Genomic DNA, 14722 nt, shown 5'->3' with positions numbered 1-14722 from the left:
AATTTTACAATATTATTGGCGTCGCTCTGGAGAGCGGCGACTAGTATGGAATGCTTTTTTTTCACTTATGGGAGGAGAAGTTATTTTACGGACTAATGTATATATTTTTGTTTTAAGAATATCTTGCATAGTGGTGATTTTTTTGTGTAAATTATTGTCAATAAGTACTGCATTTGTGCCTATTACATTTATCACAACATGTATTGTCAATAGTGCAAAGCTAAATGTTTTAATTGAAAACTGATCCACAACTGATCACAGGGGAAAGATCACAGGGACTGGGCAAATACGCGAAACTTTCTGGTTTTGTATAAAAACAAAACTGAATCAAAATATAGTTATTATGTGTTTTTTCTAATTTGCTTATTTAGTGGAGAATCAATGTAGTACGATATTTGACGACCTATCGCGCAAGCAAGATTATTGGAAGGCGTAGTGTTACGAAAACGTACAATGTATTAGTTTATGAAAAGACATATACTAACGATCGGTATACACAACTTCACCAAATAGCAGTATATAAATGATGTCAGCCAGATTAGCTCTGTTGGACTGAAGTTGTTTACGCATCAATGATCTAGAGGTCCCCGGTTCAATCCCGCGTTCCGGCACGAACGGAACAGTTCGACGACTGAATTTTTTTTCTCAGTCAGGTTAATAAATATAATAAAGCTTTATTTTATGTAGACATTTTAAAATCCATTTTACTACAATTGGACATTTTTATTAAAATTAATGGATGCCGCCTGGTGACAACGTTAATTAGTTTTTTTTACATCACTTAAATATCTTATAAAAAATACACGTGTTTTTATATTAACAAATAAATGCAAACAACACATCTATCATCCATGTATTTTTATGGTTGCCTATAATAGGTCCTAAGTACTATACCTACCACATATAGAGTGCGAAGCGCGACACATATTATTGATTGTAACAATGAGTTGCGATAAAGGAGGCAGCCGCTTATCAAGGAGGAGCTGTGTCCCAGCAACCCGTTTCCCTAGAGTCAAGCACTCCTCGGATTTTTTTTAAGAACCACATATAGAGCGCGAAGCGCTACATGTATTACTATCCAGGTCGTATGGGCCATTTAGCATTATCCGACCATTGGGTCCATAGTTATCTTCCTTAGAATTTGAGAAATTTTGAAATCGTTGTTCGAAGTCCAAAATTTTCATCCGATTGTTCCCAAACTTGCACAGGATTTTTTATCAATAAGGACCCAACCCAAAGTCTTTATGAGCAATATCGGACAATAAGTCCAGAATTATGTCTCTTTGAATTTAAAAATAAAAGTGAAAAACTGTTTGGTTAGGTGATTATGTTAACATTATTCATCAGATTCTTTCGATCTTTACAGTGTCTTAATATCAATGACCATTTTTACTTTATTTAAAATGAGAAACATCGGGACAATAAGTCCAGAATTTTTTTCTATTAAATTTTACAAAATAAACAATTTTCACTTGTTTGAAAGATTTCACAACTTTCGTCTGAATCTTTCCAAACTTGTTTAGTGTTTTTATATCAGTATTTCTCGAACCCAATTGAAAATGATGAATATCGGAGCAATTAATCTATTATGATCTTTTACTGAATTTCAAAGTATTGTGAAATGCAGCTTCTTTATGCAATTTACAGTTTTCATTCATTTTTTTTTCAAACTTTTACAGCGTTTTCATATCAATGAGTACTAACCCCTATCGTAAATGAGCGACGTAAGAATAAGTTCAGAATCATCTCCGTTTGAAGTTGAGAAAAATATGAAATTACGCTTACAAGATGAAGCAGATTTTTTAAACCTACACAGTTCTGTTCTATTAATGAAACTGCACACGGATGCCAGTAAAAAAGGAAACCAATGTAAATAAAATGAACTATGAAATATTTGGGGGTTACCACACAAAATCATAGATAATGATTATTTGGCGGTTTTAACACAACATCATAAATAATGGTTATTTGGGGGTTATAACACAAAATTATAGATAAGGTTTATGCCAGTATTATTTTCTATTTTGTTTAAAATAATCGGCCAATATATTAATATTTACAGTAGAAAAAAATTGTTCCATGTAACTTCATTGAGTGCCTTTTACACTGAATTTCCCGACGCCATTTGGTGCTTTGCATCAATACTTATATTGTATACATATTATTTTACATATTATTTTTTAATACTGATAGTAAAGTTGCAGCTCAAATAACTTTGTGTACATATTTGTAGTATGTATTGTTTACGTTACCGTACGTTTTCTATTTTGTATATGCATGTTGTACGTGTTATATTTACACTTCGAAAGGCCTTTTCACAGATTTTGGCATGTAATAAAGTTGGTCATTAAATGCTTTATATTCATAAATGTTACCATTGATTATAAAAAGTTCCAGTAAAAAAACACGAATAAAATTAAAGAAAGCAAAAAAGTAACACTCAACTGGGCTCGAACCACTGAACCCTGGAGAAAAAGACTATCGCTTTGACCATTCGGCGATCCGTGCTCCCAAAATTAGTGATGTATTATAAATGTATACAAGCAATCCTCATAATATCACAAAATATAAAAACAGCAACAGAACTCTCCAAATTATTCAATCGTTTCGCGTTGCAACGCTTTATAATTTTAAGGTTTTAAAGGGACTGTCAACCACAACGACGAAGAGAAGAAAAGTTGTAAAATACCGTATTTTTTACAATTATTAGTTTATATTGATTAAAATATCACGACTGGTATATTACATTACTTGAACAAAAGTTGATAAATTGTCATTTTTTCAGTATATTTGGTAATAAATTGTACTGGGTATGTCCACCAGGTAACTACCTGTTATGACTATAAATAACGAAAGTAAATTGATCATCATCGTCACGTGGTAAAAAGGAATGCAAATTTTGCATGCGTAGTGAATTGTATATACGTTATACATAAAATGATCAATCTACTTGCGTTATTAAGAGTGTTTATATCGTTATGTTACATATTTTCACGATGTACTTTCGATTTCACATCGCGTAATATAACCGACTATTTTGAAAATATGAGCTTTTTTCAAGTAATGTAATATACCAGTCGTGAAATTTTAATCAATATAAACTAATAATTGAAATAAAATACGGTATTTTAGACCTTTTTTTTCGTCATTCGTGGTTGACAGTTCCTTTAAATCGTCAAAAGATGCATATAATATATATTTAGAGCATGGCAAATGGTCAGTATCACTGTTTCCTCACAAATATTAAAACTATAACGAAAATTTGCGAATCTGTCACTATTTGTTTTTATTCTGTCAATTTATCAAAACGTGAAAAGGCGACTATACTACTAGGCCTATTTACAATGTATGTATGAGTCTGTGCCAAGTCTCTCAACACATATAACAATAAAAAGTATATAACAAGGACTGGCTCCTTTTTTTCTTTATGGTCGGTTTGAAATGACTATTTCTTTTCTGATATCATCTATCTTGTCTATGTTTTTGTCTCCATAAACCGGACATAAACGATATCAGCGGCTTACCCTGGGAAACAGGGCTTAATGCAAGTGTGTAAAGTATCGTCACAGATTAACCTGTGCAGTCTGAAATTGTTTATCAGGGACGATACTTCAATTGTATTGACTTTTGCATATTATAATTAGTCGCTTGCAAATGAAAACTAGTCAAGGCGGAAAATGTTGCCCTTGATAAACCGACGAATACGTTTTTATATTTCCAGTTTAGTTATTCCATTAAAAGATGTATATATACACGCTCTCATTAACACAAACACAGTTTCTGGCTTTTAACTTATCTAAACTGTTTGTATATTAGGTCAGTTAAATCCTATATTAGGTGGTTAAGTTTTTTTCTAATGTTAACTTACACGAGTCACTACTTGTATAAAAAAGTTATCTTAATAAATTTTCAGCCCGATATATTAATAAAATTGACAAAAGATAGAGACAAATTGATGAGTTTTGTAAAGAGAGGGGGATGTCACGTGACAAACGAGATGGCGACGTCTATGACGAGACAGGATTTTTGACGTTTTATGCCCTTCATTACTTGTATTAATTGTTAAAATGCACATAACTGAGCACACACATTAATCTGACGAAGATGAACTAACGATTTTAAACAATTTTAAGTTTCCATTTCAACTTTAGACACATCTTCGGGAGTAATTCCTGTCCCTACTCACTTTTCATTTGTCTGTTTACATAATGTGTCTGTAACCAGAAGGTGTGATCGCGTGATAGTCAAGATGGCGACGTCCATGACGTGACAGGTATTTTTTAACCGTTGTATACCCTTTATTATATTACTTAATAGTGATTTTCGTACATTAAAGCTACAGTACTTAATATCAACGGCCGCGTAAAGATTTGACTGGACCAGCATAGCTCGATCAAAAACTCCCTGCCGTTATAACCAACAACGTTTTTTCAGTATTTTTTTATCACGAACCTTAACTAAACATATAAAATCCTTCCAGATCTGGAATGGAATAGATTGTATGGGAGAGCGATTACTCTGCGTGGAGATTTCCATTATATAGCGCTCAAGCTCCGCACTATGCACGTGTCAATTTCCCAAAAGTGGCAAACCTTGTGGTTGTATTAAAGTGTTCACCGTGGTGTCTGGTAAATGCAGTATTTTGTATACGTGATTCTCACCTAGGCGACCCGGGTTAAAGCCCCCTTGATTTTATCAAGTGATTACTGTTCGGGATTTGGGATCGTCAATTAATTATAGTACAACACTCGAGAGATGCGCCGGTTTCAACTCTTGTATTCATCATGGCAAAACATGGCTATACATTCATCCGTGCCTATACATGGCTATTCTCTACAAAAAGAGATATGAAAATAATAAATACCAGGTTCAAATGGTTTTTAAATTACAATTGCTAATACATAAACACATATAATATGTTCAAAAATGTTTACTCTTTCAAATCATGTAGATCTAATATCCTATAGTGCATACAAGCTAAACTGTCATATGTAATTTATTATTTCTTAAAACAAAACGAAATATGCGTGTAATAAAAGATATATCAAAACTCTTACCGATCTTTGATGTCTTATAATGTTATAAGCTTCAAATCTTGAATAATTATGTGTTGTCTTATCAATCGGCCGTTGCCGTTAATTTGTGTTTTTCTACTGGCTGACGTTTGTTATGTGTGACGTCGACTTAGAAAATGCGGTGACGTTAACATGACGCCAAACTTTTTAGTGCCAAAAATATGTGCGCGCTAAATATCAAGGTAAAATTTTAACAATTTAAAAACCAAGAATTTAAAATATATTTAATTCGTACAGTGCCCTCCATGAAATCTCTTAATTGTATCTCATGAAAAAGTAGTCAACATTCAAAATCCATACAAAATACACTTATAAAACGGTCTTTTAAATAAAATGTGCTCTGAGTAACTTGTTCCTGTCAGAAAAGTGGTTGATTAAGTCGTCGATATTTGTTCCGGTATACGACGCGGTTGTGTTGATTACAACTTCGTTCTTGATTTTCGAATCTTCTTCCGCTACTTCCTGTTTATTTGGTAAACATGGCCAAGTCGATTCATCGTGCAGCAGGTACTCAGGTCCGTCAACCCAGGTCTTCTAACTGCTAACGTCATGGGGATCAACGCCTCTTGTTGCTACGTCTGCGGGGTTGGATCTGGAGTAAACATAGCGCTATTGTTTAGGTTAAGTCATTTCATGAATACAGCTAAGTCTGTTTCCAACAAATATTTTGAAACGGCTTGTTATAGTGTTGCTATATCCCAGTAGGATCATGAAATCAGTCCAGAAAACTGCCTGGTCAATCTTAAAGTCATGTTTATCTGTGATCATGGCATACAGTCTACACGACACTACGGCTCCACACAACTCAATTCTGGGTATAGATGACTGCTTGATCGGGGCGAGTCGTTATTTTCCTAGTACATGCTTGCAAACGATCCTATCATGTTGGTCTACTAATCGTAGGAACATGCGCCGTAGCCCGTATCGGAGCCATAACTGAACACGTGTAAATGAATATTCTTTATTTCATCGAAGTGTTTTGGTTGAACACATCGGTGTATTCGAATATTTTCCAAACAAGGTAAGCTTGCTATCCAGCGTTCGTTGCCAATCGCATTGCTCTTTCTGTTGCACTGCATCACCCCAGCCTATTTTCTGTCTGTAGAGCTGTTGTATGATAAATGTCGCTCGCATTGTCACTGGGGTTACAAATCCAAGTGGGTCGAAAATATCACTTAATATGGAAAGGATGCCGCGTATTGTCAATGGCTTATCAGCTATTTTTATTTTGAATGTTTTTTCATCGCCATTGACGTTCCAATAACCTCCTAATGCACGATCACACGGAAGCGCGTCTTTCGGGTCGAGACTTATAACCGTAGCTACACGTTCAGATTCCTGCATTGTATTGAGTACCGCTCTGCTGTTGCTGATCCACTCAGTTAATCTGAAACCTCCAATTTTCATCAATGATTGCAGATCCTATGCTAACTTCGACGCCTTTCTTCTGAATACACTGATCTAAGTCAGTAATCTACGTAGAAATTCCTATTAACGGTATCTACAAATTCGTCTGGGAATGTTCCCGCGTTATTACTGGCTGTTCTTTTCAATGCGTACGCCGCGCAGCTAGGAGATGAAGTGGAGCAAAACAAGTGCACGTGCATACAATAAGTGTTCGGACTTATGGAGGTGTCCCCACCAGGCCACCATAGAAAGCGAAGTTCGTCACAGTCTTCCTCACGCACGCGGACTTGATGGAACTTAGCTTCTATATCTGCAGCTATGGCTATCTTTTCCTGACGAAATCTGGTTAGTACACCAACAAGGCTGTTTATCATGTCAGGGCCCTGCAGAAGTTGACTATTCAACGAGATGTCCTTGTATTTCGCGGCACAGTAAATACAACACGTACTTTTCCCGGTTTATTTACGTTGATCACGGAGTGATGGGGTAAATACCATATCCGCTTGCAGTCTGTATCTTTATCATTTACTTCTTTCGAGTATCCCTTATCGATGTAATCTGTAATTGTTTTGGTGTACATTTCATGCAATGTTTTGTCGTTTGAAAGTGTTCTCTTCAGTTGGTTAAGGCATTGGTGCGCCAACGCCGAACTATTCGGTAGTATAATGTCGTTTGCTTGCCAAGGTAGTCCCAATGTATATTGACCATCCACGTAAGACAGGATTGATTCCTTATTACGCAACGCTCTCCTATCTTCAACTGACATTGAATCTTTATCGCAGTGTTACTCGTCGTTGAAATCGGACGTCCACATACTTTTAAGTTGCTGTTGCAATTAAATGTCACTTGATTGGCCAATGTTGATATTCGCTGCTTCTCTATGGTGCTCTGTTCGGCTCGGTTCTATGCTGGCTCGACGGACTGTTTCACGAACTGCCCACCCAAGTCTCGTCCGTATCGCATATGGTTCGTGGCTGCTACCAGAACGCACTTCAAGGGGTATGTGTGCTTCGGGAAAATCAGTGCCAATCAATAGAAGGATTTGGTTTACTTTCACTAGGGGAATATGTACATATGTAGGTCGGACAAGTATTAAAAGCCGCTAATGTCATCAGAAGTCACAAAAGACCGTATTGAGATTGGAAACTGCTTGACCGTCCAAACGTTATTTAGCTGAACGCTGCCGCCACTGCCGGAAACACGACTCACACTGAGGTCTACTTCCTTTCCATGAGTAGTACTTCTGGTCGAGATGATAGTCGATATCTGGAAGGTGACGGGTCTACTGCGGAGGTTCAACTGCTGGATCAATCTCTGTCACAACGTGTCTTGACTCTTCATCGTCGAGCAGAGCAGAAGTGATAGTTCCCACCCTAAATTGTTACTGGTTTGATCAAACTATGCAACAGTAAATGATGTATGCGTACAATCAAATACAGTACACATTTTGTCACGTCTACATTTTCTTGACATTTGATTGCGTTAAAGGCAATTTAAACATAGTTTGCATTTTGCGACATACTTCTTTCTATCTTCTAAAGATATACTTTTGAACTTATCACAAGACGCTAGGTCTGTACATGCACCTGAACAGCAATAACATTTTCTATCGTATCTATGTGGTTGACTTTCCTTTCAACAATATTACCTGACGGACCATGAGGCTGTTTACTGTCTCGGACATTTTCTTTTACAACATTTATAACATACACCGGGCTAGCCACTCCTGACCTTTCATCAACACATTTTGTCAAATCAAAGAAACTAGGTTCTTTGCCTAACTCAAAAATAGAGTGTGCTATTTCTGCCAATTTAGATCTCAAATGCATAGGGAGACGTCTAACAATTCGCCTCAAATTCTCAGAGTTATCTATATCAGACACACATCCTAGTTGTTAAAGTGTTATCTGGCATTTTTGCATATCCAGCGCTAACTTGGAAAGCTCATTCACATCAGAGGTCTTTACTTGAGGACCGTGTATGAACTAATTAATGTGACCTCTTGCAATAACATGCGGCCTTCCATATCGAGACTGCAAAATCGATTAAGCTTTGTATACCCTACATTTGAGTCAAACAATACACAATCTCCAAGCATGACTTCGCTTCACCTGTACAATATTGTATCAAGTAACTTAGTTTACGTCTATTGTCACTTACTTTGCATTCTACATTTGTCTTTAAGTTCTTTATAAATTTGCAAAATAGTCAAGTGGAGAACCACTAAATGTTAATAATTCGGGTTTGGGCAAATTCCCAGCAAACAAAAGACGTCCTTTTACGTCTTTTTATGGTTGTAAAGACGTTGTTCTGCCCAGAACAACGCCTCAACAACCATAAAAAGACGTCTTTTGTTTGCTGGGTTAAATCTTCTTGAAGAATTGAAGCAAGTCTCTCAACGTCCATACCGGAAGCACTGTGTCTGTTATCTCGCTGCGTCAAGTTCAGGCGCTCACTGGAAGGTCGCAATTGTCCGTGAAACCACTGCTTTTGCAAGGTTTCTCAACCTAGATGTTGATGATGCAGCACTTGATATGGAGTCTACTTCATCAGGGTCCATTGCCAGTATCGTTCTTTGAATTCCACAAAGTTTGTTTAACAACTTTCAAAACTTATTTGTAGTACTACTTTGGTTTCTGGGTCTTCGCAAAGATCGAAGTACTGGAAATACATTGTTTTAATTCTTCATATTTGTCGCACAGTCGCTCGAATAACTCCCTCACTCGTATTGCGTTTTCTGGTGATACCATCTGTGTTTCTAGTTCTTTATATAATTTGGTTAACTGCCCAAGATGTGCGGCTCGAATTTTCTTCGCTGTTGTTACGTCCATTTTGTTGATTTTATATCTTTAATTTCGTCGATAGTTCGATAATTGTTCGGGATTTGGGATCGACAACTTATTATAGTACAACACTCGATAGATGCGCCGGTTTTAACTCTTTTATTCATCATGGCAAAACATGGCTATACATTCATCCATGCCGAAACATTGCAATTCTCTACAAATAGAGATGTTAAAATAATAAATACCAGCTTCAAGTCGTTATCAAATTACAATTGCTAATACATAAACATTGATAATATGTTCAAAAATGTTAACTCTTTCAAATCATGTAGATCTAATACTAGTACATAAAAGCTTAACTATCGTTTGTAATTTAACATAGCTTAAAACAAAATAAAATATGCGTGTATAATAAAAGATATATCAAACATCTTACCGAACTTTGGTGTCTTATAATGTATTTTGCCTCAAATCCTGAATAACTATGAGTTTATCTTATAAATTCGCCGTTGCCGTCAACTTTTGGTTTTTCTACTGGCTGAAGTTTGTTATGTGTGACGTCGACTTAAAAAAGGCGGTGACGTTAACGTGACGACAAACGTAACTTTTAGCGCCCAAAATAGGAGCGCTAACTTTCAAGTTAAGATTTTAACAATTTAAAAACTGAGAATTTAAAATATATTTAATTTTTACAAAAACCGTTCCGGACCGGTGGGGTTTCCTGCAGGTACTCCCCCTCCCCCTGCCCCCTCCCCTTACATAATATAAAGAAGTGAAATTCCAGCTGGGCAAGACCACTCAACAATGAAAAAATATATTTCAGTAAAAAGAAGCTCGACATTACATCAATTATTCTAAGTTCGTCAGATTGTTATTATAAAGTATCAGAATGATAAGAGGCTGGTTTATGTTCTGCTTGTGCCGTCTTGTATTATTTTTGAAGCTTTTTAAAGTATATTGACCATAAACATGTTGCAGGAGTTCGATTTTTTTCAGATATGAATGCTCAACCAACGAAGTACATATTCGGGAGTTGTTTAGCTTTTGTGTTGGCACATCGGGCATTTTTGTGATCATCTTGTTCGCCTATGTTAGACTGGACAATAAATGCGACAAAGCACAACAGAAGATAAAAATGATTATAATTCTATTCATACATGAAAGTTGATTCAGAAACACAAGTCGTGCTGGTGGACTACTATCGGTTAACTAAAATATAATAGACCATACCATGCATGACATACATAGAATAATTCACGTCTAATAAACTATGTAATAAGTTATGTACATAAGCTTAGTACAAGAAGGGTATTAAATATGTTTCACTTACATAATATGATATCGCTTAACTGATATTTTATACAACCCAGAGGTCAAATAATTAATATCAAAACAGCAACCGGCTTCAGGATAACTTAGATGTTAATAACTTAGTAAAATACTTTGATTTTTGAAACAATTGTTTTACGTGTACAATGCTATTGAGGTTATGTTTCGACAATATACATTACAGTCTATGTTCATGTGTTGCAGAGGTAACGCGCATGCTTTTGCTTCCAGAGGACCCGTGTTCGAATACCGGGAATCGCCACATGTTGAATTCAACTTTTTTACTTGTCATTACAATTAGTTAAGGCTATTACAACATAATAGATATGTAGGAAAACATATTTAATGACAGTTTACAAAACTACGAACATATGAGAACAGGTCCATTTAATAGTCCTTATAAATTATAATAGCAAGAAACACGTTTTTTTTTCGGGATTGAAAGCCGGGACTTCTGAAGCAAAAAAAAACGTTCACAGTAAAAATCTGGTTATTTGTTTCTTAATTTTAAAGTCTAAGAAACGAGGACTGTGACCAACGTCTTAGTATGTAACCTGGCAGTGGCGGACATAGCAGATAGTATGTCTGCACCGTTTGTCGCCTAAGTCAGAGTGCGCAGAACCTGGACGCTAGGGTACGGTATGTGCAGGGTGCTCATGTACTGGATGCACGTTTGTGGTGTGGTTATGATTTGGACGTTGACGGTAATCAGTATTGACCGTTATGTGAACATCAGAGTTGGAGTTTCTTCAAGCAGAAAACTCAGAAAAGTGCATTTTGTTGGAATTTGCTCTTTAATCTGGATAGTAAGTTTGCTGTTCTTTCTTCCATTTGCCATTTACTTCGAAGTTAAAGAAGGCGTACCAGGAAACCAGCAAGTCTTCCAGTTGTGTACGTTGGGCTAGCCCTGGGAGAGACACTTTCCATTAATTTACACGGCCTTCATTGCTCTCTTCTATTTCTTCATAACCGTGAATATCACCATTATCAGCTACTACAGACTATTCAAAACGTTCCGGAAGTCCAGGCGAGCGGTCGGCAGTTTTTCGAGGAATTCAAAACAGGTGGACAGTAAAAACGCGGTTCGTCGAAGTAAACAACAAACGATTGTCCCGACACTTGTCCTCATTTTGTTAGTCTTCATTGCGATGCGGTTACCACTGTTCATCGTGATTGCGCTTGTTGAATATGACGTCAGCAATCACGTGAATTGAATACATTCGAACGCACTGCTCTGTGCTGTAATATTCGCCTACGGTAACTCGCTTGTTAATGCAATAATGTACGGGTCAGTCTTCGTCCAACTATGGAACGCTGTGTTGGGTTGTTGTCGGCGAAAAATAATTCCGGTTGAAAATGAGACAATACTTATTGATAACAATGCCCGAACAAGCGTTCATCACGTTTCTACCGTAACCAATGTGTAATGCCGATGACAACACAATCAGAAGATGTTATATGACGCAAATAAATACGGGACAATTACACTAATTTCTGATGTTTTTCTGGAGTTTTCTTTTCCCTATATTCCATGTTATCTCAGAAACTTTGTTCTTTCGCTTCAGTAAATGTGCATAAATCATCGTTTTATAGATTTGTCTGTACATGTGTTTGATTTTATTTGATTTTAACCCATGTTTTGCCAACTTACCAAAATGCTCTTATACAACCATTTGAAAAACTAATTCTTATAAATAATAACAATACAATAATTAATTTTTTTTTCGCCAACAATGTGTTTTTTTCTGTGAAACATGGCTTATGTTAATTAACCGTTATATTTATTATAAACTAGACAATAGTATCTAGAGTCGTAATGTAGTCTCAAAATATTGTCCCTAATCATCGGATTGTTTCTGCATGCGCCATACTTTTGGAGCTGCAGATAATCAATTACTGTTATTTTGGAAAACTTCCAACACTATCCGACTAAAAAGGGAACTTGTTTCACTGAAAAATGAGCCGCTACAGTCCTTCGGTATCCGGAATTCAGAGAGCCACGTATTTCATGGGATGTTCAACAATACATGTATAGGAGAGCAATTGTGTACGGCACATTGATAGGTTTTCTGAGAAATCATGTTAATAGAAAGTTCGATTTTGACCAAGTGTGCTGATTTCTGGTACCATTGTTTCCCGCATACCATTCAATTCAATTAATTAAGTAATGCAAACACAAACACACTGTAACAAAAGTATGACTGCAACGTGTTTTCGAGATCATCCTTGTAATCGTGTGTGAGTGTTCTTCGGCTATGTCGGAGAAACGTTTTTAATTAATTCCTAATCCTGCACATGCCTAACCGTAAAATAACCAGTTGATTTGTCGTATATATGTGATAATCGGTCAAATTACATGGTATTCATATAGTACACAATAGTAACTCGTATTTTATGTAAACCGTCCTAGAATGCCGATAAAAGTAGTTGAATGGAAGTGTTTAAGACACAGATTCTTTAAGACATTAAATTCCTACCGTCAATTGAGGATAGTGTATTTTAATAATGTGTATTACCGGTTATTGCTCTTAATGTTCACATTTATAATAATAAACATTAAAAAAACTTCTTAAATATTATTTGAAGTATTCGACTCCATCTTATGTTTTGTCCAATGAAACAACTATTAAAATCGCATTATGAAAGAAAACATTCAACGTGTTTTTATATCATGTGAATCATATGTAAAATATCCGCTATGAATGTTCATGTGTATTAAGAAAATAAAATATCGTTGAACCGAATCTGTTTAAAATGTGATATGGTGCGACTTTAGGTCTTTATATCGAGTAAACTTGTAAACAACTCTGAATTGCGTTTATAATTTAATTTTAAACAAAAATAAATAATGAGCGAACAATCAAAATAGTGCGAATACAGTTTTATGAAAAGTATATAATTAAGCTTATCCTTGTATATTTGATTCACTTAAATGTCGCAAATCGTTCACAATTTTAGTTTTTCCGATGACCGTTCTTGTCTAAGTGTACATTTTATAATTGCAGAACAGTAATATATACATAAAGAGTTCCATATGCAGTATAATTCCATCATTACTTCAATGGAATTGAACTATGGGTATTCAAACTAAATATGTATCTATAAAATTACATGCTTCAAGCCCATATGACATTGATAATCGGCATAATGGACTTAAACATTGATAGGTGCTTTCCTCCCCTTTCTCGTCACCATCATTCAATTGCTCATGGCTGTAAAGCAAATTAGTATCTAGATATCGTATGACCTTCTTACAGGTGCAAATTAATGACGAGTGACATACGTGACATGCCGTCATGTAGTCATACTCATTTGTATAACGCTATTTAAAAATATTGCAATAATGACAAAAAAACAGTTCTCGTGAGAATATATGCCTTTTTTAACCTTTCAAATTTGAGGCAGACGGACAAGTTTAACACGTTAAACTGCGTCTTACAAATATTTATGAAACGGCTCAAACAAAAATGCACGGTCGTAAACCCGGACAAACAGCAGGACTCACAGGACTTTGCGACGTCTAAACGGCACATTTCTTTGAAGAGGGCATACACTTTTTTTTTGACCTGTGTCATATCGATCAAGGCATTAACGTGATTTTGTTTTAAATTCATACAATATATCTCACCTGAAAAAGCAAACATCATTTTTAAAATAATATGTTTTAAATGAAAACTGAAATTACAGCATAATGACTTACTGAAATTGTACATTCATTTTAAAAACTGATTTAGATACTTTTATTTTCATTTTATTGTTTTCATTTTGAGTCGCCTATGCTCGTAATTTTAACTCTTGACTTTGTAAAGGGAGCACTAGAACGAATGGCGTACTCGATTTGCACAAACCATTAACACCTGGTTCGGTACCGGAAACATTTCGCAGATCTTCAAAAGTGTTCCGAAAAATAACTGTGAATCCGTAAAACTGTAAAAATACTTACAACGCTTATATCTAGTATGTTACATCAGTAAGCGCTCCTCTAAGCAATGTGTTCGAATCATGCACTTTGGTTCAATATGTGCCACGCCCCATGAAACATATGACTATGGTTTTATTAGCAAAATACTTGCCTAAGTATCCTCTCTATAACAACTTGGTGCAAAGTTGGCGTGTCTTTAATGT

The sequence above is a fragment of the Dreissena polymorpha genome, unplaced genomic scaffold (assembly GCF_020536995.1).
Source record: "Dreissena polymorpha isolate Duluth1 unplaced genomic scaffold, UMN_Dpol_1.0 chrUn010, whole genome shotgun sequence".
Lineage (NCBI taxonomy): Eukaryota > Metazoa > Mollusca > Bivalvia > Myida > Dreissenidae > Dreissena > Dreissena polymorpha.
The sequence above is the reverse complement of the archived record's forward strand: the minus strand, read 5'-3'. Positions refer to the sequence as shown.